The sequence below is a fragment of the Sturnira hondurensis genome, unplaced genomic scaffold (genome assembly GCF_014824575.4).
Source record: "Sturnira hondurensis isolate 20B ecotype Veracruz unplaced genomic scaffold, ASM1482457v3 Scaffold0004257, whole genome shotgun sequence".
In the NCBI taxonomy this organism is placed as follows: domain Eukaryota; kingdom Metazoa; phylum Chordata; class Mammalia; order Chiroptera; family Phyllostomidae; genus Sturnira; species Sturnira hondurensis.
Window position 1 is genome coordinate 3,108,980 of NW_028076888.1, and position 12,970 is coordinate 3,121,949.

Consider the following 12,970-nt stretch of genomic DNA (forward strand, 5'->3'; position numbering starts at 1 on the left):
TAGCTTTGGCCTGAAGGAGAGGGACAGGAAAAATGAGATTCTGAGACATTCCCCAGGGAAAACCCTCCCTTTAAGGGGCAGCTAGATTCGCCTGAGGATGGGCCCCAAGGCGGTCTGGGTGACACAGGGGTGTGAGCCCAGCGCTCCCCCGGACTCTGCCCAGGTTCACTGCTCTTTGCTCCTGTGCTTGTGTGGCTGTGGCCAGAGGCTGTCCTGGCTGAGGGCTGCATTTTACTGAATGCCATTGCCTGTGGGGCCCACTTTATTTCCTCAGGGGACCCCACACTCTTCACAAGTATTCAGTGGAGCAGCTACAGTTGTCCTTGTCACAGAGAAGAGGACACTGAGACTCAGAGAGACGAACCAATTTTCCCTAAGCTTCCTCAGCTAGCAAGGGCCAGTGTTAGGACTCGAACTCAGGCCTGTACCTTTGCTCCAGATTAACCTTCTACCTTCTCTCCTTCCCAGAAGCTTGGGTTTGGCACTTCGACAAGGGACTACATTAAAATCCCAGGTGGGAAGCTTTTTAAAACACACCGCGACCTGGGATCTGTTCCAGGCAATCAAAGCAGAATTCGTGGAGACGAGGTGCAGACGCTGGTAATCCAAAAGCTCTGCTGGGCGAGTCCAGTGTCGCCCCGGCCTGAGTGCCCTGGTCTAGCCCAGCGGCAGGAAAGTGGTGTTTGGATCGGAGTTGCCCACCATTCCAGTGGGCGGTGGCGGCAGCCTGCGGCACTCGGGAGCCCCAGGCTCGGGAGAGGGATTATAGATAATCCGTTTGGCTTGCATCAACTTGCCTGCTGAGCACCGAGGTGGCGCCTCCACTGGCCGTGTGGTCTTGGGGCCAGAGCGCTGGGAGACTGAGTTTTACCATCTGAAGAACGAAAGTTGTACCCTTTCTCTCATAGCGTCTCTAAGGCCAAGGTTACAAATTGGTGACCGGAAACTGGCCCCAAAAGTCACTCTGACTTTCACTTGCATGAGGGTGAACATGGCTTTGAATTAGTCACCAAGTTTTAAGAATCAGGAGATTACATATAAAAATCTGTATTTCCTGCTTCTCTTGAAAAAGCTGGTCTCCTCAGCCTGAACACTGGTGTGGGGGGCCCAGCCCATCCCCCAGCCCAGCAGCCTCATGTCTCCCAGCAGCAGCCTGGAGTGGCCCTAGGGCCCTGTGAGCGGTGATCTCCTCTTGAGCATTAAATGAGATACTGTATCTTTTAAAAAGGATAACCATTGCTTGGCCCATGGCAGTCAATAAACAGAAACTCTTCTTACTTGTATCTTACTATTGTTATCCGTCTCTCTTGCCCAGCGGTTCTGGGTCCAGTTGCCTCCCTTGGAATGCTCATGCGCAGTCACACAGGGACACGTCCCTGGGGTTCCCCTCCAGCTCTTACAATGAGAGGGGTGACTCCCTTTAAACATGCTCCTGACTCCCCCAGACTTAGCTGCAACACACCAGCCGCCAGTTTCCACCAGAAAACAACAGGGGGTGGTTTCCCTGGCAACCCCCAGGTTGCCGCTGCAGGTTGGCACGCTGCAGGTGGAAACCTGAGCAGCCAGCGGGTAGGGGAGGCTGCGTGTGCAGAGGGCAGAGTTGGGAGAGGGGCCCCGGGAGGCGGCTGCCCACCCTCCTGCCTGGCTACTGTCTGCCCAGGGCCTGACAACCCACAGAGAGGCCTCCGCTCACCCAGCCCAATCCTGGCACAGAGCCGCCCGGGCGCTCTGTCGATGGGGTGCCAGAGGACGGTGGCCAGGACAGAAGTGTTCCTGCCAACCTGGAGAAACCCTTGACCGCTTCTGGGGCTGAAATCATTCCAAACCATTTATACTCCAAAGGGTACATTGTATTTTAAGGGCACCAAAGGAGTAATTCAGATTTCCAAGACCTTTTGGTCAAGGGCACTCAGACAAATGGTGGCATCAGAAAAGAGAGAACGAGAGAGAAAGCAAGAATGGAAAGGCAAAGGGGAGAGAGGCACCTTTTTTCACGTTCTCTGACGGTCATGATCAGGGCGGAGGACCTGGGGTCGGGCTGCTCTTGAGCCCCACCGGGCGAAGGAGGGATGAAGAGGACTCCGAGTAGCCACGCAGCCTTTGCTCCGCCCGGGCTGGATGGCGCACGCTGTCCTCTCTCGGCAATCACCGCCCGTGGTTAAACATCGCCGGGGAAAAGATCTGCTGCCCCTTGAGTACAAGGACCAGGCTGGGCGGCTTCGATGCCTCACAGCTGAGAATCTCGTCATAAACGACCCCCCACCTCTGACTCACCCGTGTCTCGACTCAGGCCACTATGAACAGATCGGAGGCTGTGACCTACAAAGGAACCAACACTCGTAGCACATGACACTACGCCCCGTGCTCTGTCATCTGCGACCTACCGGCCGGCAGATATTTGCCTAGTGTCTCTGTACAAGACAGTTGCGCGGAGCTCAGCGTCTTCGTCAAAGAGCGGATCTGCACCCAGCCTGGCTGCGTAAACAGAGATGCCCCAGATCCTGTGCGGGGCTTTAATTTGATTCCTCCCATTCTAGAGAGTCGTGCAAAGTTTTTGAAGGAGAACGGCCCCTCGGTAATTGCTCCCCGCGGTAAGGAAGAGAAGGCGAATCGCCGTGGCTGTGATCAGTGGCCTCCTGTCATTACCGGTGTGGGCGGGAGTGGTGAACGGCACCCGTGTGGGCTGGGCGAACGCTGGCTTGATGATGGCTCCGGAGTCAATTATCGGGGGGAAGAAGAGCAATAGGGATGATGGAAGCGAGACCCGGGGGCCTTCCGGTTTGGTGTCCACGATATATTTAGTGTAAATGGACACTCAGATTAATGTTGACCTATTCGCATTTCAATGTCTAACCAGCACAGCTGCTGAGGGAAGTAACATTTCTGGGGAGCAGAGAGGGGTGAACAAAGCAGGCTGTGGGGAGGGCATGCTTTCTAAGGACTGAGGTTAGGAGCAGGAGAGGGTGGCACAGTCCCAAATGGAGGGGAGCCAGGGGGGTTGGTTTCTGAGACCTGGCGTGGGAAGGGACAACCACCCTTTGGGCTGGGGGCCATCCACCTGAGGCCTTTGGGTCTGATGCTGGGGCTTGTGTCTGGGTGCACAGGGGCTGAGAGACAGCATCCACTCTGGCTACAGGTTGGGACTCCCACCCTTCACTGGCTCCTGGGACCTCTCGGACTGAGGGGCCCCCACCTCCCCATCCTGAAAGCTGGCTTCCACACACGGGACATTTAATGACAGCAATACTGGCTCAGGCTTATTAGAAATGGGCCTGTGACAAGCGCCTTACGGTAATGACCTCATTCTACGCTAACATCCCTGTGAGGGAGTCATTGTCATGGTTCCCTTTCCAGGGGAACTTGACCCACTTGGTGGTGGATCAGAAGTTGATGGCCAAGGTGCACAGGAAGGCAGGAGGCAATCCCATCCCTGTGGGACGAGGACACTGGAGTCCAGAGCCCAGAGACTCGGGAGCCGGCTGAGGCCACGGAGCGTGTGAGTGGTGAAGCCAAAGAGACCAGCCCTCCCGGTTCCACCAGCAGGCCGCCATCGCTGCCTTTTTGCCAAAGCTGCTCCGTCACTTGGGAAACTCGCTCTTTCTCCCCATCTCTTGAACATCTCCCCCTCCATCAGGGCTCAGCTCAAATGATACCTCCTCTCTCAGGTCCTCTCCAGCCCGGCCCCAATCATCCGGGCTTCCTTCCACGTGGCCACAGGGAGAACAGCTGAACAGGCACCAGCAGTGGCCCTCCGATTTTCCGCCATCCTGGTGGCTTGCAGCGCAGTGCTGTGGGAAACAATGTAACCTTGTCTGCGGGCCATTGCCTGAGCTGTGCTCTCCAGAGGGTAACGCCCTGCCTGTGGGTTTGGCTAAGTGGATCTACAGAGTATTGCATCCTCTTTTCTCTTTTGTTAACTTTAAAAAGAGAGAGAGAGAGAGAGCTGAAGGGAACTCAGGCTGTCCATGTTTCAGCTGCTGCTAATAAACTTACTCTAGAAACAAACAAACAAAAAAAAGTCAACAATTTCCCCAGTCTAAATTAGACATCTCTCCAGGCAGGAAGGATAAATATTATCCACCATTGGCTCTGGGAAGAAAAAAGTAGAAAATGAAGAAATACATGCCCTTCGCTCCAGCCTCTCAGAAAGAAGACAGCATCTCTCCAGCCGCAGGCGCTGGAGTTTGCTGGTTTATCTACTGGAATCTTCACACGCAGACTCTACCTGCTGGTTCCTAGGCCACGGGCCCGGGATCAAAGGTGTTGATTACCTTGGCTGATGTGCTGTCCCGTCCCATTCTCTTCTGCTTTACTGTGTTTAATCTCCGTCCTAGTGCTCATCTCTCCCTAAAGTCGTCTGGTTCCTTTGTTTCCTTATTTATTGTGTCTCCCCACTAAATAGGAGTTCCACGAGGGCAGAGAGCTGGTCAGCCCCTTTCACCTCTGCGTCCAGGTCCTGGGCAATGTTTGGCACAGGTAGGCGCCATACAAGCACGATCCAATGAGGTGGACGTGCCCCCAACAGGTGTGCGCCTGTGTGGGTTTTGTTGACTGAAGCGTGACCGGAGTCCACGGCAGAAGGGACTGCTGTTTCCAACCTGAAAACTCTTCCACAAGAAACCATCAAGAAAAAGTGGACAAAACGGAACAACTCTCCTCTCAGATGCTTCAACAAGCTTGCAAAAAAGGGAGGGAGATGGCCAAGGACCGAAAATAAAGCAGCTGAAAGCCGGGGCGGTGAGCGGGGGCAGAGGCTGTGGCTGTGGAGAACGCAGGCCTTCTGGGAGCCCAGGAGGCATGGCTCTCGGTGGGAGCGGGATGCGGCCTTGAACTTGCCCGAGGAGGGGAGTCAGAACTGAGGCAATTGCCCACTGGAACTCTTGATGGTTATGGGCTGCGGGGGGAATGTTATTCCTTGTCAGAAGGAGATGGGGAGCATGTGGCCTGCTGTGCTGTAGGTGAAACGGGGCACCCAGACAACTCCCCGTTCATAAATCCGGGGTTCAATCCACATAGCCCACGTGGTCCAGGAGACCTTACGGTGAGAAAGGAACGCAAAGCGGCTGCTGGCTGCTCCGTGTCGGCACCCCGAGTGTGAGTCGGGGGAGCCCCAAAAGCTTTTTCCTCTCAAGGCTTTGTCTTTTATTTAAGGGAGGCCTTTACCTCCAAGGCTTAAGTCTATAGCCATCGGCCGGAACTCCTTCCCACACACCTCCCCTCTCCCAGCTGCAGGACCCCAGGGCTGAGAACTTTTAGCAGGGCACAGTGCTGGGGGAGTAATTTTCCATTCTGCTCATGAGAATGTGGAGAAGGTGGCCGTGCCGCGGGGCCGGTGTCCTTAGCCCTAGCACTAGTGTGAGGAGCAGAAATGAGAGTGACCTGATGAGATGATTACCTACAGAGGGAACGTCCACGACGCCACTGGAAAATTATTAGAATTAATAAGAGCGATCAGCATGTGTGCTCTTCTAAGACCGGTATATAAAAATTAATTGCATTCCTGTAGATGGGCAACCACTTAGGAGAGCAAGAGAAACACTAAAGTAGCCAGGAATCAATTAAACGACACGCACGCAAGCCAGTTGCAAGTAAAATTATAAAATTACTCAAAGACGTGATATTAGCCTTAAGTGGAGCGATTGATCATGTTTATGAATGGGGAAAAAATCAATAGCCAGGAGATAAAAGGAGCTCATTTCTCTCGTGCACACTGCAGACAAATGAGAGCCTTTATAGCAGGGGCGTTTTAACCGTGAAAAGTAAGCAGCGTCCTAATTTCTGTCAACAAGAGAATGTAAGTAAACTTGCTGTGTGCGTCCAGTGAAATAATCTACAAGAGTGAGAATGAATGTAGCCAATGGGCCAATAGGACAGCTTCTAGGATGAGTGTTAAGCTAACAAGCAAGTCACAGGAAAAAATAAATAAATTCCCACAATAGTATTCCACTGGTGTGTGGTCAAGACACGCAACACGGAGTTGTATGTCAATTGGGGACACGGACATATGGAATGGTAAGGAAGTGCACGGAGGCAGCCAGCACCAAGTTCACGGTCGGGGAACTTCTGGGGTAGAGGGTTGGTCTGGGAAGACGAGGATGGCTGGCCCCCAGTGATGAGGGCTCCAGGGGGGCGTCAGATGTGTTCCTCACGTTTAAGATCTTAGTTACAATAGTGGCTTTGTGACTGACTGCTCGCTGTGGTATTTTGGTGCCTGTTTTTTGTCAACGTGGAATCTTTCACAACGAATTTTGAAAAAGCATCGGGGAAACTTGTTCAGATTCATGAAATGAATTCACGAGCTTTTTCTGGTGTAAACGTTGGGAGATTATCTATCCCGCCTGCGCAGCCCCGCCCCCGCCCCGGACTGTCCCATCTAATACTTGCCACCACAGACCCAGGTAATGGCAGAGTTGAGGCCAGCACTCGGCCCTTCCTTATATAGATCCGTTTTATCAAACGAGAGCTCTGCAATCCGCTAGTTTTGTCCCTCAGGGGTTTCTACGTATTGAATTTCTTGTAACGGGAGATACGGTTTTCCCAATAAAGACAGGAAATAGGCCAAAGGTAGCCCGCGTTCAGAAGGTTAAAAAATGGCATTATATCTTTCCTTTGGTACCATGAGAATAAAGCTATTGACATTCTGGCTCACAGAACAGACACATGGGTTTTAAATTCATGCCGATTCTGAGACTCCAAGAGTCTCCAATGGGGTTCAGAGAGCCGAGTCCCAGTCTGGATTCTGGCCCTTGCTCTCTCAGCAAATTTGAGCAAGTTTCTAACATCCCGGAGCCCCGTTTTGCCCAGGGGCACTGACTGGGAGGGAGGAGGCTGAACGACGTCCTTTTTCCAGGTGAATTCCAGATCCAGGAGCGTTCACCTCAGGAGGTAAGACTCCGCTTACAACCCACCTGTGCACTGGCATGTTGTACCAGGAAAGACACTTCTTGAAAAGAAAAATAAAGAGAAGGAGAAGAAAGAACTCCCCAAAGTTGATTTGCCAAAGCTGATAAACATTCTCCACCTCCGCTCGAGTAGGAGTGTGAGGCCCGATTTTTCTAGGAAAGTCTATTTAGACCCCACCACAGATTGCATTTCTTTTTAAAGCAACAAGAGTGATAAAGCGTCTTAGTCTAAAATCAATAGGAAGCAGTTTAGTGCCTCGGAGGTCTTGCAGGCAGCCTTCTCTTCAGTCCTCACTACGGGAAAGACTAAATGAGCAGTGACCAGCTTCCTTGCGTGTTTTCGCGATTTGCTGCGTAAATCACCGAGAAACATTCAGGAAACTGGTTAGGCATGGGCGGGGGGGATCTTCACTAGTGCCCATAATGAATGAGGGGGGAAAAAAAAGGCCCTCGCATCGAACTAGTGGACAGACCTGAGAGCCCCGGGGTTAGTTTTCCTAAGCACTACCGTGTTGTTTCTTAGACTTTGGAAGAAAAGAGAATTTTGTTTCCGTTTTCTCCCCAGAAGCCTTTCTTGCCATCTGTAGAGCAACCACAACGAAATGTTACATTAAGACTGCCGAGAAATCACTGGCTATCGCCCATGTGTGTTATTACGGAAGAATATGGGAGTGGGAAAGGCGCGGAAGGGAGAGAAAGCTCGTCCGCAGGGCTAGGAGAGAGACCTGGTAGTCAGCTTCGGTGGCCGGAACCTACCGGTTTTGTTTTGTATCATTAACGCTGTGCCTTGTTGCTGGTGAAACTCTGACGGACGTTGCCCCGGTGCCACTGTTACAGTAACAGCAGCCAGCCCCTGGCGGTGCTCAGTGGCACCGTATTTCCACGTGGTAGGTTACGCCTGCCCGGTTCTGTGAGCCACGTGGAGACTGGCTTCCGTCAATAAAACAGGAACGCAAGCGCCATGTATAACTGCTGGTGGGGGATTCAAGAGCCAGCGTGGCTTGCCACTTTTTTCTTTTCTCTCTTGGGCAAGACATATTGGGGGCTGCTGCTTTAGCCTCCTTTCCCGAGTGACTTCCGTGAACAGACACCCCCGACCCCCCGGGTAGACATGCAGCATAAATAAACAGTAGAATTCTGCTCCTTTCGGCCACTGAGATCTTTCCCCTTCTGTGCCTGCGGCGTAATCCAGACTTTACTGACAGATGCATGCTCATTAAACTCTGACTATGGGTCGGGTAACAGGTAAACACTGGCATGCAGACCATCCCATTTAACGCTTTCAACAACCCTGCAAATGGACACAATGATTATCCTCCTTTTTACTGATCTAGCATGGTGGGCACAAGACGGGAAGCCACTTGCCCAAGGTCACGGAGAGGGCACGTGACGCAGCTAGGATTCCAACCCGGGCAATCCCGTCTCCAAAGCCTGCCATATAACCACAGCGCGCCACAGGCCGTCCACAGAAGCAGGAGAACTGCCCGTGGGGGAGAAGAACAAACATCTTTTTAAAACCAGCCTTTGACCTCCGCCCCTCCCACCGTGCTTCCCCTGGAAATAAAGGCGGTACGTCAGGAAAGTCGATGACACCACAGGACCAGGTGCAGGGATGGCAGGTGCGGCGGCTCTGCCCTTGAAGATGGCCTGAGCTTATTTCTAGGGGCGACTTCAAAAGGAAATAGTAAGATCATAAGAAACATCTCAGGGCATTTCATAATGGAAAACCCCAGACGTCGAGAGATGGATGTAAGTGAATGTGCGCCGTGCCGTGGGAGGGGTGCTCAGTGGGAGGAGGGGGTGGGCAGTCTCCGAGGAACAGCCTGGGTGTCCAGACCGGATGCTGGGTGTCCAAGGGCAGGGGCAGCATTCTTAGCATCCTCCGTTCCTCCCCAGAGATGCCCCCAAACTCTCCCTGAAGCTGGTCATGTTTTCAGGCCATACTACCTCTTACATAAAGAGAAGTTGTTTAAAATAGAGCCTTTTTAAATTTATCCTAAAACAGTCTCTTTTATGTTCCCAAGAAAGAAGGAAAACACTAGTATTTTTGACTTTCATCAAGAAGCCTAAATTTTTCCTTTGCCATTCTTCGCGATTTTTATGGATTTGGGTCCTACCCACTCAAATTCTTAGTCGCTTGGGATTAAAGGGGACTCACTTTAGCTTCTTTTCACATTTGTGGGAAGTTTCTTGAAGAGGAGACCAAAAAAGCAAAACACAAACACAAACCAAGTCAGCAAAACCCCCAGCCTCACAGTGCTAATTCGGGGGTTGTCTACACCACCGCTGTTGGAATTAAGAGATAATCTGAGGACACCTAGTAGGAAAAAAATAATCCCCCAACCCACTACTCGGAAATCTCTATTCAAAGCATTTTCTGAACCAAAGGAAGATTTGGGTGTTAGTTTCCCCAAATTATTCTTTTTTATAATGAGGTTTCTCTTTAAACTTCAAATTTTAATTAGTGCAATGTGAAGTGATAAGAGCTTTCTTCTTGTAACCTTTGAAAGAAGCCTCTTTCAAAATTGGTTGGTTACAATATGCATTTCACGAACTCATAAAAATAATGATCCTTCGCCTAGCAGAGTCTGATTAAACATGTTTTTAGACCCCATCTCAGAGAATCAATTCATTATCTTAATAGGCAACAAAGTGCACAGAGACGAGGAGAACTCTACGATTAATTGTCTTCCTAATGATGCCTGGGTAGTCCTTTCACTTAATTGGTCATCTAATAATATGATTCCTTATTGATTCATTTGCTCACACAGGTAGCTCTAATACGTGTAACTTTCTGGGTTCTTGTTTTTAATGCAGGAAACAGTCATGGATAGCACGGCAGTCTCCACGGCCCGCCGCCGCCAAACGGATGGCTCTCATAACAAAATGGGGATGGAAACGACTGTGGCACCAGCCCCGTGATCCTGTGATTTGTTTGCCTTGGAGTCGGTGCTGCACGTAAGAGGCGGTATCTGTAGTAAAACAAAACCGGCGTGGCGTTAAATATCAAAGGGCCCCACCGTGTGAAGGAGGCCACTTCTGAGGAGCAGGTATGATTGCCCGAGAGAAGCAGGGAGCCAGTGAATGCCTGGGAGGGCAGGCCCTGCACCCCTTGGTTCTCCAGCTCTCTGGAGTGAGTGATTGGTGCATTCCGTGACCAGCCAGCTTCCCAGGTGAGGGGCCCAGTTCACGGATTGGGGGACAAGCCTTCCCCAGAGCAGAGCCTGAGCACCAATGGGGTGTTGAGGCTGCTCTGCAGGGACAGACGAATTCCTGGTCGGGCCCAATGCTCACCCGTCATTAACACAAGCGTGGCAGCCCCTTCGGTCTTTCCAGCTCACCACCCCCCTTCATTTCACTGACCAGAAACGCACTTCTAACATCCGTTGGGCTGACAAGCAAACCCTCTGGTGTAGACTTTGAAGGGTGTGTGCATGCAACGCCGGAGCGTGTGATTGGTAATGAATGTGTCTCTGTTACCATTGAGGTGACCCGGGGACGCAGGTTGCGGTTCCCTTCTACACACGTTGAACGTGACTGTTTGTGACAAAGGTTTTGCAGTCTATTGTGGCACAGGCCATCTAGCCCAGTTAAAGATGAGAAGCCGAGGCTTAGAAAGGTGAAGGAGTGTCCCGAGTCACCTAGCTCATCACCGGTCTTTGCTCCCACCACACTACTGACCGTCAACTTGGGAGAACACCTCGGGAGGAGGCATTCCCCCCCAACCCTAGCTAATGCTAGTTCCCTTCCCTGTTTCTTCCATCTGTTCCACACCCACAAGTGGGGACGCCACCAGGGCTGGGCCGGCTGAGCCAGGCACAGTGGCAGACCATGTGAACAGCGCCCCCTGGACTTGTGCGGTGTGGTGATTCCGGGACCCCAAGCAGCGTTCCAGTTTGCTGCCTCCCACCCCACGCACCGGGGTGAGTAAGCACTGAAATGGAACAGGACGTAAAGAAAAACAGCTACGTTTTTGTTTGCTTTTCAGGATCCTTCATACATGAAGTGTATCTAGGAGTATATGCAGTATTCTTTCCACCCCACCCTTTTTTGTACATTCAAGACTATTTTCATGACATCACATGAGACTGCTGATTTCACTGCCTTTTAAAGGAGGTCTCCGAATAAGTAAAACACATGCATTATAGGTAGAGGGAAACGCACCTTACATTTGCATCCCCCCGCCCCACGCAAGCGGTAAACCATGCACATATTTCATCTTAAAACATTTGGTTCAGTATCTGCTCACTTGTTTTAAAACCTGTATCATCAAACTCTCTCTTTAGACTTAAAATGCTGTTGACTATGACACTTTCGAGGAGAGCGTGTGCTCAGAACTCAGGTAGGGAACAGTGGGCCAAGTGCACTAAGGGTGGAATACGTTTTCTAATTTTACACCTAAGGCACGGCGACGTGCTCACTGAAGAAATGAAAATACATACGCAGGGCTCCGTACCGCTGCTTGGTCAAGCTGTTTGCTACCGTTTTCAGGGTCAGAATGGTACTCAAACTCTGGAAAATGGTATAATCTGGTAGCCGTGGGTTAGTTCAAATAAAGGCATTTGCATGATACAAATATGACATAGATACATTTATAGGCGCCACCCCATTCTTTCTGGTGCATGTGGCATTGGTATCAGTGGAACTGCAGGGCCCGTGGGAGCGGATGGAGCCTCTGTGTTTAAAGGGCAGCCCCGGACACCGAGTGGAGAGCGGCTGCTTTCCAGAACCAATTCACGCGGCCTCAGCTGTCTTGTCAATCCCTGCATTTGGGGGGGAATGTCCTGGGACAAATCGGAGAGGCCGGCCACCGCCTTTGCCCCTGCCTCTAAGTCGGATCCCTGGGCTGTCAAGGGCAATCAATAATCAGAAGTTCCGATGGGATGTTGCTGACCATCAGAGGAAACGTCTCCGGGTGACAGCGAAGCCTGCCTTTCGAGATGAGACCGAACAGCTATCGAACCTTCCTGCCTCAGGGAAGGGAAACAGATTCCTCTTTCTCATGCCTTGAAAACGGAGGATCGAGAGAGCGGAACCTGTAACTCAGGAGCCGGAAACAGACAGAGACACTTGTAAGAGCCACAAGGCTTCTTGGGATGCAGCTCCGCGGCCCCAGCTGCTCCCAAGCCCCCTGACAACTGTCCTTCATCCTCCAAACACGTGGGCACTTGGAAAGGAAGCACCAAATAATTTACTCAAGGTCACCTGGTGCACCAGTAAATTCTGGATGAGTGTCCTAGCCCCAGGTGCCCCTCTGGAAAACCCATGCCCGGGATTCACCTTTGCTGCCTGGAACTGAACTTGCCTTGACCTCAGTGCTTTTCTGACTGAAAATGGGGAAAACATACATTTATATGTCCCAGGAAAGAACTTACTGTCTATCCACAAATCACAGCCCCAAGACTCAGCTCCTTTCTCGTTCGTCTGTCCCATAAATTACCCCGGGTGTCGGCTTTGGCTTTGCCATTGCCATCTGGAAAAATGAGCTCATTTGTAGCTATTTCATTTGTCCTTGTGGGAGGCAGGAGTGTAAGATGAATGGTGAACCTCAACTTGATACCTGCTGACAGACGACTCCAAAACTTCGGCAAACGGCGGGGCCTGGGGCAGGCTGCCTCTGAGCGCCTTCTCTGATGAAGAAACCGGCTCATTCACCTGAGTCCTGGGGCAAACGGCCTGTGCCGTGCTGGGGCCTGTTGTCTGCTCACAGAAACGGTACAAACTCTTGCAAAGAGTTTGCATATGTCCCCAAAGCTCCTCTCCTTATTGATCTGAATATTAATAAGGGCTTTAAAGAGCAGCGAGGAGAGAACTGAAAAGCAAAGTAGGAACTAGAATCTCTCTTTTCAGTTAGATACACACACATTTATGCATTATAAATATACCGTGACCCAGATTCGGCTAATAGGGAGAGGAAAAGGTAGAGATCACTTATTTTAGGACAAAGTACATTTATTTTCCAAAGTGGCAGGAAGCTGCTATGTAAATTTAGACCAAATTTTAGCATTTTCCCAACCTAGAGGTTATAAAGTGGCTGTTTGTGGATGTACGGTGGGCCCCGAACCACA